This window comes from Heteronotia binoei, chromosome 9 (assembly GCF_032191835.1).
Source record: "Heteronotia binoei isolate CCM8104 ecotype False Entrance Well chromosome 9, APGP_CSIRO_Hbin_v1, whole genome shotgun sequence".
Classification (NCBI taxonomy): Eukaryota; Metazoa; Chordata; class Lepidosauria; order Squamata; family Gekkonidae; genus Heteronotia; species Heteronotia binoei.
Window position 1 is genome coordinate 13,899,971 of NC_083231.1, and position 25,142 is coordinate 13,925,112.

A 25,142-nucleotide genomic window follows, 5' to 3' on the forward strand; every position below is an offset into this window, starting at 1 on the left:
ATAGCAGTTAATGGAGAGTATGTTCTACTCCTCACCCCCCTCCGTAGTCTTAAAAAAAATACCCAACATGTGATGTGCTTACGCTCTTTGTTTTCTGGGCAATCTGCCACTGGCCTTTCAAATGGAAGATCTGGGGTTGAATTTATTTTTCCTCTGCTCCCTGTGCTGCTTGCAGTTTCCAACATGCGGAGAGAAATTTATGATAACAGGCCCACCGGCTCTTGCCAAAGGCGACAAGACGGATACAGATTCCCCCTTGTCTTGAGTTGTGGCACCGTCACCCCTCACGATGGGGGAAAAAATTGCTATAGACTTCTTTGGTTTGAGCATCTACACTCTCTCAGATGGGAGTCGGCAATATTCGGAGCTTGATTTACTCCTGGAAGAAACGATTAAACTCCCTGAGAATTATCACTTCTCCGGACCTCATAACAGCGTAATACTGCTGAGTCATCCAGAAACAAATTCATCTTCTACCTGGACTGACTTTGTTCTGTTTCAGGTCCCCAGAATCACAAATCTTCACAAAACACAAACTTTCATTCTTCTCTTCCATATTTATGGTTGCCAGACTCCAGAGGGGCCTGGAGAACTTTTGGAATTAAAACTGATCTCCAAATGACAGATAAGTTCCTCAGTTGAAAACTGCAATTTTGGAGGGTAGTTTCTATGGCGTTATAACCTTCTGAGGCCCCTCCCACTAGCCTTCTCAGGCTCCACTGCAATTTAGCCACAGTGTATTGTTGGAACTCTCTGTCTGGGGCAAGTGATGCTCTGTATTCTTGGTGCTTGGGAGGGGCAACAGTGTGAGGACTTATAGCGTTCTGGCCCTACTGATGGACCTCCTGATGGCACCTTGGTTTTTTGGCCACTGTGTGACACAGAGTGTTGGACTGGATGGGCCACTGGCCTGATCCAACATGGCTTCTCTGATGTTCTTATGTGACACAGAGTGTTGGACTGGAGGGGCCATTGGCCTGATCCAACAGGACTTCTCTTATGTTCTTATGTGACACAGAGTGTTGGACTGGAGGGGCCATTGGTCTGATCCAACATGGCTTCTCTTATGTTCTTATGTGACACAGAGTGTTGGACAGGATGGGCTGTTGGTCTGATCCAACATGGCTTCTCTTATGTTCTTATGTTCTACCCTAAGGTTTTCCACCTTCAGTATTTCCATCCCTAGGTATTTACCAACCCTGGAGCTGCTACCAGACCTTGCCAAAGCTTCTTTTCTCTCCTTCCTGTTCAGGCACAGCATTGGAGATTGTCAGGATGGGCTCCTGACAATGGTTTTGGTTTCCAAACTGTTTCTGTGGTAAAGCTATAACTTTCTTTCTGGTTATTGGTTGGAGCCAGTTTGGTGTAGTGGTTAAGTGCGCGGACTCTTATCTTGGAGAACTGGGTTTGATTCCCCACTCCTCCACTTGCACCTGCTGGGATGGCCTTGGGTCAGCCATAGCTCTGGCAGAGGTTGTCCTTGAAAGGGCAGCTGCTGGGAGAGCCCTTTCAGCCCCACCCACCTTACAGGGTGTCTGTTGTGAGGGGAGAAGTTATAGGAGATTGTAAGCCATTCTGAGTCTCTCATTCAGAGAGAAGGGCAGGGTATAAATCTGCAGTTCTTCTTCTTCTAATGGTGTTCTCATTGCTTATGAATCACTTACTTGATTATTTTGTATTCTTTTATAATGGCATAGTTTTCATGTACCTTATGTATAACCATTAGCATATATATAACCTATATTCAACCAAGTATCAAATTTTGCATTTGCATTTTCAAGGAGGCTTCATTCTAGTATCACACAATAACACCTTTCATGAACAGAAAACTTTCTTGTCAGAAGTGCCTCTTGACTACTTTCTGGTCCCTAGCCCGTCATGGGACCAGGGCTTTTTCTTGTTGCAGGAACTCCCTTGTATATTAGGCCACACACCCCTGATGTAGCCAGTCCTCTAAGAGCTTACAGGGCTTTTCTTACAGGACCTACTGTAAGCCCTTGGAGGATAGGCTACATCAGGGGTGTGTGGCCTAAGATGCAAAGGAGGGGCTGCTATGGGGAAAAAAAAATGTGCATGAGGCTAGAGATGAGGAACACTGAGTAAAAACTGGAGGTGGATAGGAATCAGGGGAAAATAGATTTTTTTTTTTTCTCCAGAACTTTCAGATTAATTTTTCAGCAGAATAACTGGCCATTTGAGGGGATTGTTGGGGGGGGGGGAGAAAACTTCTGAAATATTTTCTTTTTGGGAATGAATGAAATGCTCTTGAAGACTGTATCTGCTGGCAATTCAGGGGCAAATAACATGGGATATTAAAATCTTTTGTTCAGGTTTGCAGCATGGAGGCTTCATTCAATTTTCCTTTTTTTTTTTGGTTGGCCTGTCTATCCTTCTTAAAAAAATATACACATGTATTTGCTAATATTGTACATGTCTTAAATATCTCTGCCAATTCTCTTGATGAGAATAGATTTTCACTGCCACTGAATGAATAGGCTTTTAATGACTTTTTGAGTTGATTCATTGATGAATAAACTCAGATGATTGACTTAAATTTGGGGGGGGGGGTTGGTGGGGGTTATCATATAATCAAAAATTTATGTCAGAGTTAAATAGTTGCTGAAGCAGAGCAACGTTTGGGTCTGGACTCACTGAGATTCAGCTATGTTTTCCTGGTGTATGGATGGTGATCAGAGCCTATAAATCCCTTCACTCTCCCTAGTACAGCTTTAGTCTCATTGGACAAAAAAAAAAGAAAAGAAAAGAAATGTAAGGAATTTCATCTATGCAATGACAACTGTCCCATGACAGGTATCAGTATCTGGAACTGTTGCTTGCTACTTTTGGTCCCAGAGCTGCTAGGTGTTTCTATGGCTCTACCATGGACACCTGGATGGACTGGTCTAACCCGATCTTGTCAGACCTTGGAAGCTAAAACAGGGTCAGTCCTGGTTGATACTTTGATGAGAGTCCACCGCGGAAGTCCAGTGTTGCTATGCAGAAGTGGGCATGGCAAACCACCTCTGTTCATCTCTTGCCTCGAAAACCCTAGAGGGCTCCCATAAATTGGCTGCAGCTTGACAGCACTTTCCACCACCCAGGACAGATGTCAAGCTGGGCTTCCACGGGTTCTATAATTTGACTTGAGTCAGATGCGGTGATAAATGGAAGACCATGCTTCTGAACCAGAAAAGGACAGACCAGCAACCCCCCTTGAGAGTCAGTTTGCTGTAGTGGTTAAGTGAGTGGACTAATTTCTGGGAGAACCAGGTTTGATTCCCCACTCCTCCACTTGCAGCTGCTGGAATGGCCTTGGGTCAGCCATAGCTCTGGCAGAGGTTGTCCTTGAAAGGGCAGCTGCTGGGAGAGCCCTCTCAGCCCCTGTCGTGACAGAGGAAGCTAAAGGAGATTGTGAGTTGCTCTGAGACGCTGAGATTTAGAGTGGAGGGCGGAATATAAATCCAATATTGTCTTCTTTTTCTTCTTCTTCCTCTCTTGGTTGAGTTTCAGACCGTGCTGCTTCAACAGCTCTCCAATGCAGCTTGTGCTGGATCCTGAACAGCTCCTTGCAGTGAGGCTCCTGTTATCCACATCTCAAACTTGGGAGATGGAAAGTCAAGCTCCAGCTTGGCTTTATTTTGGCTGTTCCAGAAACCTCATGCCTTCATTCTTGCCAGATGAGGTAGGGAACAGGATGCCATGACCTTGGTTTGGTACTTATATCCCATGACACATACTTTGTTTTCATAAAAACAAATTACAGCTTTGTCTAAAACAACAAGCCTTAAGTCTCCATGGAAGGGGAAAAGGAAAACATAGGAATGAGAACTTTCTGGCTTGTTTTAGTATCAAAGTAATTGATGTTTCTTCATGACCATTGCATTATAAATGCATGAACACCCATGTCACCCCTCAATCACCCTTTCTTCAAGCTAAAGAGCCCTAATCTCTTTAACCTATCTCCTTAGGGAAGGTGTTCTATCCCCTTAATCATTTTAGCTGCTCTTTTTCTGCACCTTTTCCAATGCTGTAATATCTTTTTTTGGAGGTGCGGTGACCAGAACTGTACGCAGTATTCCAAATGAGGCTGCACCATAGATGTTACAAGGGCATTACGATACTGGCTAATTTGTTTTCGAGCCCCTTCCTAATAGTCTTCCTAATTGCCTTTTTCATTGTATGCTTCACCCTCACTTCTTTTCAACTTTCTTTTGCAGAGTTGAGTACCATCTTTGAGAAAGCGTGTTCCTTTCATAAGAACATAAGAGAAGCCATGTTAGATCAGGCCAATGGCCCATCCAGTCCAACACTCTGTGTCACACAATGGCCAAAAAAAAATTATATATACCCTTTGGGTGAAGAAGTACTTCCTTTTATCCGTTTTAACCTGTCTGCTCAGCAATTTCATCGAATGCCCACGAGTTCTTGTATTGTGAGAAAGGGAGAAAAGTACTTCTTTCTCTACTTTCTCCATCCCATGCATTATCTTGTAAACCTCTATCAGGTCACCCCGCAGTCGACGTTTCTCCAAGCTAAAGAGCCCCAAGCGTTTCAACCTTTCTTCATAGGGAAAGTGTTCCAGCCCTTTAATCATTCTAGTTGCCCTTTTCTGGACTTTCTCCAATGCTATAATATCCTTTTTGAGGTGCGGCGACCAGAACTGCACACAGTACTCCAAATGAGACCGCACCATCGATTTATACAGGGGCATTATGATACTGGCTGATTTGTTTTCAGTTCCCTTCCTAATAATTCCCAGCATGGCGTTGGCCTTTTTTATTGCAAACGCACACTGTCTTGACATTTTCAGTGAGTTATCTACCACGACCCCAAGATCTCTCTCTTGGTCAGTCTCTGCCAGTCTTGGTCAGTCTCTTTCCCCCTGCTTCACATTTCTGGGATCCAAAATCACTGCAGATGGTGACTGTAGCCATGAAATGAAAAGACGTTTGCTCCTTGGGAGGACAGCTATGGCGAACCTGGGCAGTATAATAAAAAGCAGAGACATCACCCTGCCAACAAAAGTCCATATAGTCAAAGCGATGGTATTCCCAGTAGTAATGTATGGCTGTGAGAACTGGACCATAAGAAAGGCTGAGCGCAGAAGAATAAATGTGTTATGTTTTGGAACTGGAGCTTGGCCTTAGGACCAGCAGAGACTTGGCTGAGCTCGAGACCCTAAAACAATAGCCACCTGGATCAGGGATCGTTAGGCCAGCTATTAACCTATAGCTGTGTGTAATGGGATGATGGTAATGGGATTCAGGAAGGAGGCCCATCAGGGATCGTTAGGCCAGCTATTAACCTATAGTTGTGTGTAATGGGATGATGGTAATGGGTTTTGGGGTAGGGAGGTTTGCATGCATATAAGCAGGGCCGTTGGTCCTGTCAAACAGTTCTGTTCCTATCTCCCTATGCTGAATCACTGAATAAAGAGCTGAACTCGCTATCTCTTGGGCATCCTCATGCTTTGAACCCAGTATATTATACTGGAGATGAAGGTGGGATCCTGGTGAGTGAGGATCCGTGGCCATCAGCACCGTGCCGTGCATCGCTGCACTCTGCATCCAGCACCGAACAACCCATGCTTGCCGCCGGACGATATGGCTGCCTCTCCAGGACGCTTCGATGAGTTCAACACCACCACCGAGGATTGGGAATCCTACGCCTCCCGCTTCACTTTTTTTCCTGGAGTCTTCGGACATCACGGACGAGGCAAAGGAGTGGGCCACCTTCTTCCGTGGCTGCGGTTGCTCAACATTCTAGAGCGCCCATTCCCTGCTGGCTCCAGCCGACCTCAAAGACATGCTGTACCGGACCATCTTGAGCCAGCTTCAAGAGCACTTCGCGCCTAAACTCCCCATCATAGCGGCCCGCCACGTGTTCTACGGAAGGAACCAGGCAGTGGGTGAGCTGATGACATCTTTCGTTATGGCTCTCCGAAGGGCGGCCCGCCACTGCAATTTCAGCAACCTGGAGGAGGCCCTCCGGAACCAGCTAGTGTGCGGCCTCAGGAGTGAAAGAATCCAACGGAGGCTCCTTGCCAAAAAGGACCCCAAGTTCCAGGTCGCGATGGAAGAGGCCCTCGCCACAGAGGCACCAGACCAGTTCACCGCAGAGGTTCGCCTGCTGCCAAGTCCACCAGTTTCTAAGAGGGCCATCATGGCAGCCCATCACATGGAATCGGCTGGCGAAGTGGAAGAGGTCCTACAACTGCCCTGACCTACAAACCGCATCTCACACCCGACTGCAATGCCACCTCATGCTGCAATCTCAACTCCCTGCGTCAGCTGTGGAGAGCTCCACGAGAGGAGGATCTGCCAGTTCCAAAATGCTCAATGTGGGAACTGTGGTAAGGTCAGCCACATTGCCCGAGTCTGCCGCTCCAAAGGGACCCAAAGGTGACAAATCGTGCACCAGGAGTCAATGGATGAGATGGAGCTCCACACCATGTCACTGCAACCACTACAGGTACTGCATCTGCCCTTGGACACCCCAGATAAAATCAAGGTGACTGTTAAGTTTGAGGGAGTCCCTTGTCTGATGGAATTGGACACAGGATCCTCCATTTCAATTATTTCAGAGGAGACCCTCAGAAAAATCTGACCCAACAGATGGTCTCGCTTCTGGCCTGCGGGGTTCATCCTCAGAGACTTTTCACAGAACAATGTAGAAATAAGGGGGAGGGGAAAGTTTCGGGTGCAGTACAGAAATTTTGACGGGCTTTTGGACTTGCTGGTGTTGGGTGGCCGATGCCAAGTTTGCTGGGTCTGGCATGGTTCCCGCCTTTGGGGTTTGCACTCATGGGAGTGCATAGCTTAACCCCCACAGTCTTGGGGAGGGTTTGCAATGAATTTCCATCCATCTTTGATGGTACCAAGTGCGGCCGATCAGAATGAAGACCAGGAGCGTCCCTTTCATGCTCAGACCTAAAATTGAGGTGGAATTAGTGGCCCAATGCAACCAGTGCCCAATGCAACCTGAGAACCCCCTATTGTCACCCCCATAAAGCCTAATGGAGATGTTCATGTCTGTGCAGACTACAAGTGTATACCGAACAAGGCGCTACAAGACCATGCCTACCCAGTGTCGGTGGTCAGCCATGTTCTTGCTTCCCTCGCTGGCATGAAAATCTTTGGCAAATTGGATCTGGCACAGGCATACCAACAACTGCCAGTTGATGAAGCCACCGCCGAAGTGCAAACAATTGTTACGCACAGGGGTGCATTCAAGGTTAAGAGAATGCAGTTTGGGGTCAATGTAGCTCTAGGAATCTTCCAAAACTTAATTGACTCCCTCTTAAAAGGTATCCCCGGGGTCCAGCCCTTCTTTGATGATGTTCTGATCGCCGCCCCGACAGAAGAGGACTTCATCAACCATCTCCGCACCATCCTACAATGTTTTGACTTAGCTGGGCTAAAAGTGAAGCGAGAAAAGTGTCTCCTGAGAGTCCCACAGGTTGAGTTCCTGGGATTCTTAGTGGATGCAGAGGGCATCCATCCGGCTCCCAGCAAAGTCAGCGCCATAGTCAATGCCCCGAAACACAAATCCAAACAGGAGCTACAAGCATTTTTGGGGCTCCTGAACTTTTATCATTCCTTCCTGCCCCTCAAAGACACATTTGTGGAACCCCTTCACTGTCTCCTTGACAAGAATGCTCCTTGGGTCTGGGGTAAGAAGTAAGAATGCCAGCAGGGGGTTGGGGGCTTTCCAGTGTTTTGCACTGAGTGTCACATGTATGACTATCTGCCCAAAGGACAGAAGTCTTGGGTGTGTGCTCGATGCAAGGAGCTCCTGGTCCTCAGGGAACGAGTTCGTACCCTTGAGGCCGAGGTGACTGCCCTGGAGAAGCAGAGACGGTCAGTTAGGCACTTGGGGAAGACTCTCGGGGGCGTATTAGATGAGCCCCGCTCTGAACGTAGCAGCCCCGTTGCTGCCAGAGAGCGAGAGGGTCGAGAGGGAACAGGGCACCGTGCTGAGGACAAGGGGAATGCGCCCTCAGAAGGGACCTCTTCTTTGGTTGGTGAGCGGGAATCCTTTCGCGCCAAGGAACCATCCCTGAGCAGGGGGAGAGGGGGGGTTTTGGTAGTTGGTGATTTGATCCTTAGGCAAGTAGACAACTGGGTGGCGAAACCGCGTACAGACCGTATGGTGACTTGCCTGCCTGGTGCGAAGGTAGCGGACATTACGCGTGTAGTAGATAGACTGATAGACAGTGCTGGGGAGGAGCCTGTGGTCGTGGTGCATGTTGGCACCAACGATGTGGGGAAATGCAGTCATGAGGTCCTGGAGGAAAAATTTAGGCTGCTAGGCGGGAGACTTAAGGCCAGAACCTCCAAGGTAGCCTTCTCGGAAGTGCTACCTGTTCCACGTGCAGGGCAGGAGAGACAGGCACAAATTAGAAGTCTCAATGTGTGGATGAGACGATGGTGTAAGGAGGAAGGGTTTAAGTTTGTTAGGCACTGGGATGCTTTCTGGAACAAGCGGGAGCTGTACAAAAGAGACGGTCTCCACTTGTCCCCGGATGGAACCAGGCTGCTGGCGCTTAAAATCAAAAAGGTGGCAGAGCAGTTTTTAAACTAAATGTTGGGGGAAAGCCGACAGGAGATGAAATGTCTCTGGTTCGGGAGGACTCGTCTCAAAGAGATGAAGGGTTAGCTGCTATTTTTCTACCGGGTAACAGACCAGAGTTGTCCACTGTGAAGGCGACAAACAATATGGACTGTCTGCCAGAGTCTCGAGGTGGCAGGAGGAAGGTGGCGGGTCTAGCTCGCCTGGGAAATTATAGATGTTTGTATGCAAATGCTAGAAGTGTTCGAAGTAAAATTGGTGAATTGGAATGTTTAGTGTTGGGAGAAAACATAGACATTGTGGGAATTTCAGAAACTTGGTGGAATGAGGAGAATCAGTGGGACACAGTGATTCCTGGATATAAGCTATATCGGAAGGATAGGGAGGGAAGGGTTGGAGGTGGGGTGGCTCTGTATGTCAGAGAGGATATACGGTCCAGTAAGACTGAGGTCAGAGAATTAGATTCACTTTTAGAAATGCTTTGGTTTGAAATAGAGGGCCCAAAAGGAAATTTAACTATGGGAGTTTGTTATCGCCCACCAAATCAAAAGAGAGAGGATGATTATAATATGATGGAAGGCTTAAAGATAGCGGCTAAACGTAAAAACTGTGTCGTAATAGGTGATTTTAACTACCCGCAGATTGATTGGGTCAATATGTGTTCTGGTCGAGAGAAAGAGATTGAGTTTCTTGATGCTCTCAATGACTGTGCTATGGAGCAGATGGTCTCAGAACCTACCAGGGGTGGGGTGATCCTGGATTTGGTCCTAAGTAATGGCCAAGACTTGGTGAGAGATGTAAAAGTGATTGCGCCGCTTGGGAGCAGTGACCATAATGTTATTGATTTCACCGTTTGTATGAATAGGGAGTTGTCCAAAAAGACCGCCACAACCACGTTTAACTTTAAAAGGGGTAAATACACTGAGATGAGGAGGCATGTGAGGAGGAAACTGAAAGGAAAGGTACATACGGTCAAAACCCTTGGGGAAGCTTGGACGCTATTTAAAACTATAATCCTAGAAGCTCAGATAAAATACATACCACAAGTTAGGAAAGGCACAAACAGGCATAAGAAAAGGCCTGCGTGGTTAACAAACAAAGTAATGGAAGCTGTAAAAGGTAAGAAGGACTCCTTTAAGCGGTGGAAAACCAGTCCAAGTGAGATTAGTAAAAGGGAACACAGGCTGTGGCAAATCAAATGCAAGACTGTGATCAGGCAGGCAAAAAGGGACTATGAGGAGCATATTGCAAAAAACATAAAGACCAACAATAAAAATTTCTTCAAATATATTAGAAGCAGGAAATGAGCCAGGGAGGCAGTGGGGCCCTTGGATGACCATGGGGTAAAAGGATTACTGAAGGAGGATAGGGAAATGGCTGAGAAGCTAAATGAATTTTTTGCCTCCGTCTTCACTGTGGAAGACGAGAACTTTTTGCCCGCCCCAGAACCACCAATTTTGGAAGGGGTGTTGAAAGACCTGAGTCAGATTGAGGTGACAAAAGAGGAGGTCCTACAACTGATAGACAAATTAAAAACTAATAAGTCACCGGGTCCGGATGGCATACATCTGAGAGTTCTGAAAGAACTCAAAGTTGAACTTGTGGATCTTCTAACAAAAATCTGTAATCTTTCATTGAAATCTGCCTCCGTTCCTGAGGACTGGAAGGTAGCAAATGTCACCCCCATCTTTAAAAAGGGTTCCAGAGGAGATCCGGGAAATTACAGGCCAGTCAGTCTGACTTCAATACTGGGAAAGTTGGTAGAAACCATTATCAAGGACAGAATGAGTAGGCACATTGATGAACACGGGTTATTGAGGAAGACTCAGCATGGGTTCTGCAAGGGAAGATCTTGCCTCACTAACCTGTTACATTTCTTTGAGGGGGTGAACAAACATGTGGACAAAGGCGACCCGATAGATGTTGTTTACCTTGACTTCCAGAAAGCTTTTGATAAAGTTCCTCATCAAAGGCTCCTTACAAAACTTGAGAGTCATGGAGTAAAAGGACAGGTCCTCTTATGGATCAAAAACTGGCTTAGTAATAGGAAGCAGAGAGTGAGTATAAATGGGCAGTCTTCGCAGTGGAGGATGGTAAGCAGTGGGGTGCCGCAGGGCTCGGTACTGGGTCCCATGCTCTTTAACTTGTTCATAAATGATTTAGAGTTGGGAGTGAGCAGTGAAGTGGCCAAGTTTGCGGATGACACTAAATTGTTCAGGGTGGTGAGAACCAGAGAGGATTGTGAGGAACTCCAAAGGAATCTGTTGAGGCTGGGTGAGTGGGCGTCAACGTGGCAGATGCGGTTCAATGTGGCCAAGTGCAAAGTAATGCACATTGGGGCCAAGAATCCCAGTTACAAATACAAGTTGATGGGGTGTGAACTGGCAGAGACTGACCAAGAGAGAGATCTTGGGGTCGTGGTAGATAACTCACTGAAAATGTCAAGACAGTGTGCGTCTGCAATAAAAAAGGCCAACGCCATGCTGGGAATTATTAGGAAGGGAATTGAAAACAAATCAGCCAGTATCATAATGCCCCTGTATAAATCGATGGTGCGGTCTCATTTGGAGTACTGTGTGCAGTTCTGGTCGCCGCACCTCAAAAAGGATATTATAGCATTAGAGAAGGTGCAGAGAAGGGCAACTAGAATTATTAAAGGGCTGGAGCACTTTCCCTATGAAGAAAGGTTGAAACGCTTGGGACTCTTTAGCTTGGAGAAACGTCGACTGCGGGGTGACATGATAGAGGTTTACAAGATAATGCATGGGATGGAGAAAGTAGAGAAAGAAGTACTTTTCTCCCTTTCTCACAATACAAGAACTCGTGGGCATTCGATGAAATTGCTGAGCAGAAAGGTTAAAACGGATAAAAGGAAGTACTTCTTCACCCAAAGGGTGATTAACATGTGGAATTCACTGCCACAGGAGGTGGTGGCGGCCACAAGTATAGCCACCTTCAAGAGGGGTTTAGATAAAAATATGGAGCACAGGTCCATCAGTGGCTATTAGCCACAGTGTATGTGTGTATATAAAATTTTTTGCCACTGTGTGACACAGAGTGTTGGACTTGATGGGCCGTTGGCCTGATCCAACATGGCTTCTCTTATGTTCTTATGTTCTTATGTTCTCCGCATTCCAGGCCATCAAAGACCTGCTGACCTCCAACAACGTCCTTTCACACTTCGATGAATCCTTGCCGGTCATCCTTGCCTGCGATGCTTTCCTGTACAGTGTTGGGGCGGTCCTCGGTCATCACCTTCCAGATGGCAGGGAGGTGCCAGTGGCTTATTACTCCCGCACCGTGAATTCGGCTGAACCCAACTATGTGCAAATTGACAAAGAAGCGCTGGCCATAGTTGTGGGAGTAAAAAAGTTCCACAACTACCTCTATGGGCGGCTGTACACCATTGCCACAGACCACATGCTTTGAACCCAGTACATTATAAGATACTTTTGAGATGTGGTGCTGGAGAAGTATCTTGAGAGTCCCTTGGACTATAATAATAATAATACATTTTATTTATATCCCGCCCTCCCCGCCGAAGCAGGCTCAGGGTGGCTAACAACATATAAATTTCAGCTTACAATAGAACATCGGTGCAATTAGATAAATAATTCATTACATAAAACCATCATATTTAAAACCATCATTCACAATTTAAAATTAACATAAGTGGTGCTATATCTCAGAGGTTTCCTCAGTACGTTTGGTGGCTGGATATGTCTACAGCAGCTCCGTCTTAGGTCTATATTTAGGCGAAGTCCATTTTTAAAAGAGTAGTCTTGCAGGCTTTACGGAATTGATCAAGACTCCGCAGGGCCCGCACTTCATCCGGAAGTTGATTCCACCAGTGTGGAGCTACGATCGAAAAGGCCTGTTCTCATGTGCTCTTTAATTTGGACTCCTTCGGCCCAGGGATAGTCAACCAGTTCTTTCCCCCTGATCTCAGTACTCTCAAATGGGAGAGACGGTCCCTAAGGTAGGCAGGCCCTTGACCGTATAGGGCTTTAAAGGTAATAACCAGCACTTTGTAACGAACCCAGTATACAACTGGCAGCCAGTGCAGCTCGCGCAACCCCGGCTGTATGTGCTCCCACTTCGGAAGCCCTAGTAATAGCCTAGCCGCTGCATTCTGCACCAGCTGCAGCTTCCGAGTTCGGTACAGAGGCAGCCCCATGTAGAGGACATTACAGTAATCCAGTCTCGAGGTGACTGTTGCATGGACCACTGTTGCTAAGTCATGACGCTTCAGGAAGGGGGCCAACTGCCTTGCCCGTCTAAGATGGAAGAACGCGGATTTGGCAGTGGCCACTATCTGGGCCTCCATTGACAATGAAGGCTCCAGTAGAACTGCCAAGCTCTTGACCTTGTGTGCTGCTGTTAGTGACACACCATCAAAAACTGGATGGGAATTTCTCTTCCCAGACCAACGCAAAGGACCTCCGTCTTAGTTGGATTCAACTTCAACCTACTCAGCCTGAGCCAACCTGCCATGGCTTGCAATGCTAGGTCCAGATTTTTTGGGACGCAGTCAGGCCAGCTGTCCATTAGTAGATAGAGCTGGGTGTCATCTGCATATTGGTGACACCCAATCCCATACCTCCGGGCAATCTGGGCAAGGGGGCGCGTATAGATGTTAAATAACATCGGAGAGAGGACTGCCCCTTGCAGCACCCCACAATCTAGTGAGTGCCTCTGGGAGAGGTCTCCCCCAATTGCCACCCTTTGTCCCCGTCCATCAAGGAAGGAGGAAAGCCACTATAAGGCCGACCCCCTGATCCCTGTGTCGGTGAGCCGGCAGGTCAGTAACTGATGGTCGACCGTATCGAACACAGCTGACAGATCTAACAACATCAGCACCGCCACACCACCTCGATCCAGATGCCACTGGAGATCATCCCTGCAAAAGATCAAATCAGTCAGTCCTAATGGAAATCAACCCAGACTGTTTGCTGGAAGGTCAGATGCTGAAGCTGAAGCTCAAATCCTTTGGCCACCAAATGAGAAGAGAGCACTCCCTGGAGAAGATCCTGATGCTGAGAAAGACAGAAGGCAAAAGAAGAAGGGGACGGCAAAAGATGAGATGGCTTGACAGCATTACTGATGTAACAAACACGAATTTGAGCAGACATTTCGCTCTCAGCTGCGGAGAACATCCTCAGCGGCGTTGCAGCCGGAGCAGGCGCTCTGACCTTCTTGGCTGCTGTGCGTTGAGTGGGGCCAGGGCTGCTGGAGAGCTGCTATTTCTAGGCTGGAGGGGGCGTGATGAAAGGGCAATTGGTTTGTGGATGTGCCCATTGTTTGGTGGGGCTTCCTGGAAGGGTAGTGATAAGGAAACTGGCTGTTGAATGTGACCATTGTTCTGTGTTAATTGCTGGGAGGGTTGGAAGGGGTGTGAAGATAAGGAAGATGGTTGTTGACTGTGCTGATTGTTCTGCGGAATGTGCTGGTCGTTCTGTGACTTTCTGCAATTTATAGCTCTGTTAATTGAACTGGAGGCAGAACAAAACTACTTTCTCCGAGTTCTTCTATGGTTTCCAGCTTGTTTGTGGGCCCAGCATCCCATCAGCAGAATGGCCAATGACACAAGCCTCAAGCACCAAAGTCTAGCAAATGTGAAGGCTTTGTGCAAATTCCAGCCGTTCACAGCCCTGGAAAATTTTTCACTTCCCTAAAATATTCACAAGTCGGCTGTGAGAGCATCACTGTTGACTTTAGCTTATGTACTAGGAGGCTGATCTACTTCCCCTCAGCAGCCATGGCTTGTTTAATCAGCCCAAACTGACAGTTGGCGAAAAGGCACTCAATTCCTCTGTGTCTTGAGAGTTTGACCTCCCTCGATTTTGCTTGCCTTTGATCATTACTCAAACATGTCCCCTTCTTTCCTCTCTCCCCTCCCCATTCCTTAAACCATGGTGTATTCCTTTCTTTTCATCAAAAGAAGAACCTGTTCGTGTTCAAGCTGACAGAGAAGCCCAGCAGACAAGGAAGTAAAGCCCCCAAGTTGTCCTCTGAGCACAGCCAGTCTCATCTTTGACAGCCTGACCTTGTCCTGATAATTGTAAATGGCAGGTCAATTGGATTAGAGAGAGACAGAGACAGAGAAAGAGACAGAGGCAGAGAGACAGAGATGGAAAGAGAGAGAGAGAGAGGAAGAGAAGGAGAGAGAGACTCCCAAAGAATGAAATCAACAATCAAAAAGAGGGAAGAAAAAAAAATGCATTGGATCATATCATTACATAGAGGAAATAACAGAAAGCAATCATATAATGCTGTCCGCTTGGAAGAGATAAAGATCATTGTGCCGGTAGTCGTATTCACACAGAAAACAAATCGGATCTCCCTTGATGAGGAATATAGAATCATCAGTTTTCCTTAAGGCTTGAGGGAAAGGATAGCGTTTAACAGAAGCCACCTAGTTTAACAGAAATGACACTTGTGGCCCCGATTCATGGATTGAGGTATCCGCATATGGGAGGCCATATGCAGCGAACAGTAGATAGATGTCAGTCAAAGCTGAAGTCGTGTTAATGTTCTTGTTAGGAGTACCAAAAATTCACTATTCTGAAAATCAACTTGAAGAAGAAGAGGAAGACTGCAGATTTATACCCCACCCTTCTCTTTGAATCAGAGTCTCAGAGCGGCTTACAATCTCCTTTATCTTCTTCCCTCTCTCCTCTGTGAGGTGGGTGCGGCTGAGAGAGATTTCACAGCAGCTGCCCTTTCGAGAACAACTCCTGCGATAGGTATGGCTAAACCAAGGCCGTTCCAGCAGCTGTAAGTGGAGAAGTGGGGAATCAAACCCAGTTCTCCTAGATAAGAGTCCGCCCACTTAACCACGACACCAAACTGGCAACTCTGGAACGCAATTCTGTCATCATGGCTGCTGATAGACTATCTGTTGCAAAGCTGGATATTGGTAGGAAGGAATGATCAGCTGTTTAATGGGAATTTATGGGTTAAGGTAATAGACAATTCTCCTTCAGAGGTGGGAACTTTAAAAGATGCCCCGAAGTTGTGTAAAAAAAGAGAGGCAAGTTTTAACAGGGGACACCAGAAAACAAGTACAACACGGGGAAGGGGTGCTTCAGAAATTGCTCCCTGAGAATGTGATGAAGTTGGGCTGATGCCTGCCAAAAGAGAGCCAGTTTGGTGTAGTGGTTAAGTGTGCGGACTCTTATCTGAAAGAACCGGGTTTGATTCCCCACTCCTCCACTTGCAACTGTTGGAATGGCCTTGGGTCAGCCAGAGCTCTCACAAGAGTTGTCCTTGAAAGGGCAGCTTCTGGGAGAGCTCACTCAGCCTCACTGACCTCACAGGGTGTCTGTTGTGGGGGAGGAAGGTAAAAGGAAGTTGTGAGCCTCTCTGAGACTCTGAGATTCAGAGTGGAGGGAGGGATACAAATCCAATGATTTCTTCTTCATCATCCCCCTTATACTCTGCTTCTGCTTACAAATGTATAATAATTCAACGATACCATAAATATCCTGTAGTCTTCCATCGTAAAGAATCTAAGCTCTTTAGCGCTGTCCCTGGAGTTTCTTACAGTAACATTTTGGGCTAAACAGATAAAACTCTAGACACAGAGATAGACACACACACACACACACATTCACTCTAACATACAATGTGTTGCAACAGGAAAGTCTCCGTGTAATGAGTGGGTACTCTGGTATGCACAGAAGAGTTTTTAAACAGCTCCCAGTCCAGACCTCATTTATAAACTGTCTTCTGTCATCACCGACACTGATCCCCCTAGGTTGGTGTTGTCTGCCCTGACAGCTGGCAGCTCTCCAGAGTCTCAATGAATTGTGCTCCTGTTGTGCCCTGAGGGGTCACAAGTGTCTGTCTCTCACTCTGCCACCCCTTAATGGTACAACCATTCAAAACCTGCTGCCTATTGCAACCATTTCATGCCTCCTCGTAGCTTGTCCCTTCCTGGCACTACTGCCTATTTCCCATCAATTTCTGTATTCCTCTGCCAAGCATGAAAACACCAAATGCCACTAAACACTTGTACCGTAGAAGTATGACGAAGCCAATTAAGAGCACGCAACTTGGCATTGCACAAAACATATCCAAATAATACTAGTATTCATTTCCAGGACTTTTTTTTTTTTTGGTAGCAGGAACTCCTTTGAATAAGAGGCCACACACCTCTGATGTAGCCAACCCTCCAAGAGCTTACAGCAGGGGTGGGGAACGTCTGTTCCCAGGGCCATTTATGGCCCGCAAGATCACTTGGTCTGGCCTGCAGGGATATCTGAGCTGAGCGTACGGCAGACTCCTCAGGGCCTCGTTGGCCGGCGGGGATCGTGGGGTCCAGATGCGCTGCGCGGCAGCCTCCCCGGGGCTGCGCGGCTGGCAGGGATTACTGTGGGGCCTGGAAGAGTCACTGTCACAGTTTAGGTAAGTTTCCCCCTCTTTTCTTTATTTCCCTTTCTATTTCTTCCTCCCATTTCTTCATTTCCCTTTCTTCCCTTTCTTCTTCCCACTTCTTTCTTTCCATTTCTTCCCCCCTTTCTTTCTCCCCCCTCTCTCTGTGGAACCTGCGTGGTAGGTGTTGCGAAGGACTGCTGCTGGGGTACGTGGGTGCCTTTAAAGGTATGGTGGGAGCAGCTGCAGTTTCCACATGAAGGGAGAGAGGCAGGAGTGGCAGGTGTGGGGGGTGGGAGCCAGCCACCACCATTCAACTTGCACTTGATTATCCCAGATAGTGTGGCCTGATATGCTAATGAGTGTGTAACCTAATATTTTAATGAGCTTAAATGCTAATAATAGAGGTGTAGTCTAATATGCTAATGAGTTCCTGCTGGGCTGTTTCTAGTGGTGGGCCAGGGGTGCATGCCAAAAGAGGCTCCCCCCATGTGACTTCAAATAGAACAACAATTGTTTGCATTCATTTTGCTGGCCCGAATCGTTCTCCCTCGGCAGAGCCCTGTTTTTTTAAGTTGTCCATTTTGTATCGCCCTTGAATGATGTTATAAATATCCAAATGGCCCTTGGCAGAAAAAGGGTTCTCCACCCTTGGCTTACAGGGCTCTTAGTACAGTTTGGTGTAGTGGTTAAGTGTGTGGACTCTTATCTGGGAGAACTGGATTTGATTCCCCACTCTTCCACTTGCGGCTGCTGGAATGGCCTTGAGTCAGTCATAGCTCTCGCAGGAGTTGTCCTTGAAAGGGAGAGCTCTCTCGGCCCCATCTACCTCACAGGGTATATGGTCTGGGGGAGAAGATGTAGGAGATTGTAAGCCGCTCTGAGTCTCTGATTCAGAGAGAAGGGTGGAGTATAAATCTGCAGTCTTCTTCTTTTAAGTACAGGGCCTACTGTAAGCTCCGGGAGGATTGGCTACATCAGGGGTGTGTGGCCTAATATGCAAATGTGTTCCTGCTACAAAAAAAGCCCTGTTAACTTCTAATGCCAATGCCTCACCATAAGGAAAAAAAAATTCTCCTTGGATGTACATTCATCCAATGTTCACAACACAAGGTACAGCATCCCAATAAAATGTATTTCTGATGATTCCTTACTTTATCATAGGGAACATGAATAGATGCCAAACACAGCTGCACCTATCTGGCTTTCCAGATGACACCACGTTTGACAAATTGGCTGCCGACAAGTCCCGCCGTATAACTTTCAGCTTTCGGTACTGTTGCTTCTGCTTGCATTAGCACATTCTTAACGCGAAGTAAGAAAGTAAAGGATGATGAATGCTAGTCTCAAGGAAAAAAAAAAATTGGACTATATATTTGTGGTGTTAGAGCTATTCCCCAACCAAACTCCTTCCTTTGCGCTTCCCAATTAGACCCTCACCCTGTCAGAGTAACATCCGCTTATTAGCAATCTGATGCACATAACTGCATTCTTCATCTTGAATAATCACACAAGCAATGACGCATGTCGGTCCCTAACTATAAAAGAACCGAATGCACTGAAAACTGCAACGGTGTCGGTTTGAGAGGTTATCCGGGGGCAGCACTATAGCAGGGATTTTTTTTTTTTTCTTGAGGGGGCAGGCAGTGGGCAGTTCAACACGGTGGAGCCAGTTTGGTGTAGCAGTTAAGTGTGCGGGCTCTTATCTGGGAGAACCGGGTTTGACCCCCCCCCCCTTCCGCTTGCACCTGCTGGAATGGCCTTGGGTCAGCTATAGCTCTTGCAGAGTTGTCCTTGAAAGGGCAGCTTCTGCGAGAGCTCTCTCAGCACCACCTTCCTCACAAGGTGTCTGTTGTGAGGGAAGAAGATAAAAGAGATTGTAAGCCGCTCTGAGACTCTGATTCAGAGAGAAGGGTGGGGTATAAATCTATGGTCTTCTTCTTCTTCTTTTTGCTTCCAAGGAAACTTGCAAAGCAGAATGGAACGGAGAAGCTGATTTAATGAGATAGAAAATGCATTGTGTTAAAAATGCAGGCAGTGATATTTTCTGACTTCTGTCCATTACAATGAATGAGGAATAACAACAATGCTATAAGACGTCTTGCCTGCAGCATACTAATTTCTCTTCTGCCCAACGACACTTTACAATTGCTAATGACCTCCCTGGCCAGAAATGGTCAGATCACATGGGGAAATGAAAACAGCTTTTACCTACAGAAGGGTTTTTCTCTCTATGACTCTCCTACCAGAGCAGACACGCACAATTGATCTTCTGGCTGAGTTGGAGAAACTGGGGAGGGGGCATTGCCGAGTGAAACCCCTCTCGTAGTTATGGGCCTGTCTGGGGGTGACCTTCCTGTGGCCAGGCATTGGCTCAGCATTTCCATCTGCCCAGCTGGAAATAAATACAGCCAACCTAGAGTTGGCGCTGTGTAGACCACACAGTTTAAAAGGAAATATTTGAACTGTAACAGGAGCTATTGTGGTGTCCAGCCTTCCATCTTGTATTCTGCGTTTTGAAGTTCTGTATTTTTGGAATATTATCAGCGTTGTTCCAAGCTATTAATAGAGATGCTGGTACTTTAAGAGAATAATGTTAACAGCTCTTTCACGGAGGCTGTGCCTTTCTCCTCTCCCCACCTGGAGATTGGCAACTGTAGCTGAAGGGAATCCCCTGTAATTCTTGTGGCTCCCCAATTGTAACTATACATTATTACCAGGGCGCTTTTTCTGCAGCAGGAACTCCTTTGCATATTAGGCCACACTCCCTTGATGTAGCCAATCTTCTAAGAGCTTTCAGGGCTCTTCTTACAGGGTCTACTGTAAGCTCCAGGAGGATTGGCTACATCAGGGGTGCACATAACTGCATTCGCAGTAACTGCATTGTGTGGCTTAATATGCAAAGGAGTTCCTGCTACAACCCCCCCCCCCCTGATTATTACTGAGCAGCAAGATGTATTTCAAGGTCATTTTGCACAACGGGTGCAGAGGCAAACCCCCAGATTTGCCATTCGTTTCTGCAAATAGCTGTTCATGCCTGTGGTCCACTTGCATAAGTGGAATGATCTCACACGCGCTTTCTCCTCCCCTTGCATTCCTCTGCCCATGTCGGAATATCTGAAGGCTGTCCAATATTTGTGGGAATTCGGGTCTGACTGCTTGTTGCAACTACTCACCTCTGCAGCCCCGTGGCGCAGAGTGGTAAAGCTGCAGTACTGCAGTCCGAGATCTCTGCTCATCACCTGAGTTCGATCCCAGCAGAAGATGGGTTCAGGTAGCTGGCTCCAGGTTGACTCAGCCTTCCATCCTTCCGAGGTCGGTAAAATGAGTACCCAGCTTGCTGGGCAGAAAGTGTAGATGACTGGGGAAGGCAATGGCAAACCACCCCATAAAAATGGCAGACTAGAATGATGGCATAGATTGATGTTGATAAGTAAATTAGGTGGACTACAACTAGGAAATACAGGTCCTTTTGTGATTCACCTAGATTTACAGAAACACCAATTGGCAGAGGACTTTATTACCTTTTATGGCTATCCAGACCGAATGACCAAGCCACACTGGTTTACCATGTGATCAGTCTGCACACTTAATCAACAAACTGCTTGTATTTCAGCCCAAAATACCTGATCCCCTCGTCTGATGAAGTGTGCTCAGAGAGCACACGAAAGCTTACGTTCTGAATAAAACTGGGTTGGTCTTAAAGATGCACTTGACTCCTGCTTTGTTCACCCTGTAAAAAGTCTGCCGTGGAAATGTCAGGATGCTGAAACGACTGGTGCTTGTACAGGCGACTACCTTTACCTTTTTAGCACTAAAATTAAATAATTATATTATACTGAATTGTAGGCTATATGACCATCTAAACAAGAGAGCCCAAGAGTCTTCTTTCATAAAATAAAACTTTCCTTTTTACTTTAAATACAAATGTAGGTGATTTAAATCCCACTGAGGGATTTTAGATGAAAGGAGAGATTGCATTAAAATGTAGGCATTTTATAAGCACATATTAGATATTCGAGAATGTCAGATGTTCTGTCGTATCATGTCAATCCATGCAATAAAGCCATTAATAAGTTGAGACAGATGGAAAGGAATTAGGCTTTGAGGTTTTAGCTTAATGAGTATCAGTTACATTTTATTAGTCCAAAAGAAAACCATTAAGTGGAAGAAGTTAGCATGGAAGGACAGACAAAATGAAAAGCAAATGCACTGCTAATAAGCTCTAATAAGCTTTTTCAAAATTGTATTACTTAAAATATCGTTTCCATTTTTAAAGAACTGCCTAAGAAAGCAGCTCTAAGAGAAACTTCAGCTCAGACCATTTTTCTGGAGCTGAAATGTAAATTTTCTGAAAACAGGAAAATGTTCTTTTTTTGGAACAAAATCTTCATATCTACCAATATGATAAAAAGGTAAAGGTAGTCCCCTGTGTAAGCACCAGTTGTTTTTGACTCTGGGGTGACGTTGCTTTCACAACGTTTTCATGGCAGACTTTTTACGGGGCGGTTTGCATTGCCTTCCCCAGTCATCTACGCTTTCGGAGCCAGTTATCCGAACCAGCTTCCGCTGGGATCAAACTCAGGTCATGAGCAGAGGGCTCCGACCACTTGCTAAAACATGTAAGAAATGCTGATGACTCAGTGGGGGGGGGGATAACCTTTCACAGTTACCTTCAATCTGTAACAAATTCTATGTTCTACTCTTGAGTCATGATAAACATTCCATTGACATCAAGGAACTACCAAGAAGAACACGGCAAGTCATGGAAATAGGCTTACAGTTTTAAGTTAGATTTTTTTTTTTTTTACTACGAGTAGTAATGTAATGTAAATAGGCATATTCTCAGAAGCAGAGAGTATATTCATTAAATAAGGTTGCCAAGCCCCTCTTCTGCTGCAGCGGGGGATTCCTTTATATGGCACCATAGAGTTTTATTGCTAAGTGCAGACCATCCCTGGCATGACACTCTCAGATTCATTGTAAAAAACTCTATTTTTTATTTATTTATTTAGAATTTATATCCCGCCCTTCCCACAAGTGGCTCAGGGCGGCTTCCAACATTAGATCCAACATAAATTAAACAATATTTAAACATGTAAGGGAATAACTTTAAAACAGATAAAACCATAAAAATTAATAAATATTCCAATATATACAGAGATCTGGCAGGTTGCATTAAAATTCTCAAGCTAGGTGTAGGCTAACCGGAAGAGGGTTGTTTTATAGGCCCTGCAGAACTGAACAAGGTCCCGCAGGGCCCTCACCTCTTCCGGTAGCTGATTCCACCATGTAGGGGCCATAACAGAGAAGGCCCTTTCTCTTGTGGCTTTCAAGCGGGCTTCTTTCGGCCCAGGGACAGTAAGGAAGTTTTGTGATCCCGACCTCAGTACTCTCTGGGGAACATGCGGGGAGAGACGGTCCTTCAGGTAGACAGGTCCCAAGCCATATAGGGCTTTAAAGGTGATAACCAGCACCTTGTACCGGACTCGGTGTATCACTGGAAGCCAGTGCAGAGTCCGAAGACCCGGCTGAATGTGCTCCCACTTTGGGAGGCCCAATAACAGCCGGGCCGCGGCATTCTGCACCAGCTGCAATTTCCGAGTTCGGGACAGGGGCAGCCCCATGTAGAGGGCATTACAGTAGTCCAACCTTGAGTAGTACCATAGAGTTTCACCATGAATTCTAGAGCATCCCTGGTGTGATGACATCACTTCCAGGTGATGTCATCATGCAGGGCAGATTGCAGTAGCCCTTAAGCTGCGCCTGGGGCAACCACACCCTCTGCACACACACCTCACCCCAGTATGCCACTGATTCATGTTAAAAAAGGTCAAGGTAGTCCCCTGTGCAAGCACCAGTCAATTCCGACTCTGAGGTGACTTTGCTTTCACGACGTTTTCACGGCAGACTTTTTTTACGGGGTGGCTTGCCATTGCCTTCCCCAGTCATCTACACTTCCACCCCCTCCCCCCACAAGCTGGATACTCATTTTACCAACCTCAGAAGGATGGAAGATTGAGACAACCTGGGACCGGCTACCTGAACCAGCTTCCGCTGGGATCAAACTCAGGTTGTGAGCAGGGGGGCTCTGACTGCAGGTCGTGAGCAGAGGGCTCACACTATAAAAGTACTAGCTTTCTGAAGACAGATTAGTACCACATTGCATGATGACGGGGCTCTTTGCGGGTGAGAATCCCTCCAGTGGCCTACTTTGTGCCGGTGGGTTGGGGCCCCCCAAACCGGGGGATCCCCTGCTTCTGGCAGGAGCTTGTGCAAACCAAACAGAGAAGCACAGCAGAGAGTGGCAGGAAAAAAATGCAAAAGGTTCCGTGCTGACCAACCTCACCAAAAAAACAACGAACAAGGGAGGCAAAACTAAAATCCACCAGAGAGAGGGCCTTCTCAGTAGCAGCCCCCTACCGGTGGAACCAGCTGCCGGAGGATGTGAGGGCCTTGCGGGACCTCACCCAGTTCCGCAAGGCCTGTAATACCACACTCTTCCGGTTTGCCTTTAACTGATTTAGAGCTACCATTACGGAAGGAGAAAATGTAAGAACACTAAAGCCATCGGAAGTGAAACAACTACATATGATGTTAGCACCAGATTGTTTTAATTATTGAATTTTAAATTGATGTGTTAATGCTATGACATTTTAATTGATGGTTGTGATTTTATTGCTGTGAGCCGCCCTGAGCCTGCTTCAGCGGGGAGGGGGGGATATAAATCAAATAAAGTAAATAAGAAATATTATAAATTCTTAATACACACTCTTATACAAAATTTTATAGATTACATACCCTGACAAACAAACACCGCAATCTTAGTGCATTAGAAGGACATAACAAAATAGATAGGAAATCAAATTGTGGAATATTTCAAAAAGTCCTTCCACTCCAACGGAATCCCTGGTCCGACTCATGAGGAAACCAAGTGATGATATTTAGTCCACAGTGTTCAAATCTTCATATATATAATTTTCTTAAAGTCCAGCAAACACAGCAATGAGGTAGTACTTTTATCTTCCCTCGTTTCAATACGTGCTTTAACCAGCGGTGCCAAAATTAACAACATTAAATTTGAAAAAAAATACAAAATTCACAGATTTCTTTAAAATACACCAGTGGGGATACATACCTTTCCCACAATTATCCGAGCATGGCAAGATTCCACAATTCTTTGCACACAATTAAGTTTCAGTTTATAAGGTCTTGCAATACAGTCATAGCTCTTTCCATTAATATACACAAACAGGAGCTTGGCAGCCCTCTTTTTATAAATGAATGAATTTTTCTCATTTTCATATATTAATGTTATTGGTCAACCATTTTTGAGTGTTCCAAGTGACGTTAATTTTTGCATGATGCGCCTGCCAAAATCCACCCCACTTGCTTCTAAGCTAAAAGGCCTCCTCCCACTCTCCCCCTTCAGACTTGGTAATGCTTCCCTCCACTCATCACCCCCCTCCTCATTCACTAGGCAGAATTTTGAAGGGATTCTGTGTCCCACACTCCAGGGATTTTCCCTCCCAGCAGACCTTTAAAGGCACCCACATACCCCAGCAGCAGTCCTTCACAATGCCCACCACTCAGGCTCCATAGAGAGAGAGAGAGGCGGGGGGGAGGGAGAAAGGGAAAGAAAGAGAAAGAAATGAGAGGGAAACTTACCTGAATTGTGATGTTGACTTTTCCAGGTCCCACAGTGATCCTGGCCGGCCAACTAGGCCCCAGGGAGGCCACTGCACAGCATGGCTGAGCCCCACAAACCTTGCTGGCTAGCCGGGCCCAGGGAGGCGGCAATGTGGCTTGGCTCAGCCCAGCAATCCCCGAGGGCCAGACCAAGTGATCTCGAGGGCCATAAATGGCCCTCAGGCCGGAAGTTCCCCACCCCTGCTATAATGGATTAGAACTTCGGATAACCCTACTGGCTTATCTCTGATTGTTCCAGATACTGTAGATTTTTTTTGGTTGCCAGAATAAGTGCCGTACCATTGGCTGGATTAAAAAAAACAATCTGTTTTCAGAAAGTTAGTGCTTTGGAACATGAGGAAGCAGTGGCATACCGCGTGTGTGGGGTGTGTGTGTGTGGTCACCCGAGGTGCAGCTTAAGGAAGGCCTTTGAAGGGGGCCATTGAAGCCAGTCTTGTTCTACTACTTCCAATCTCACATCTTCCCTTTTATTTTTAAGGTGCAGT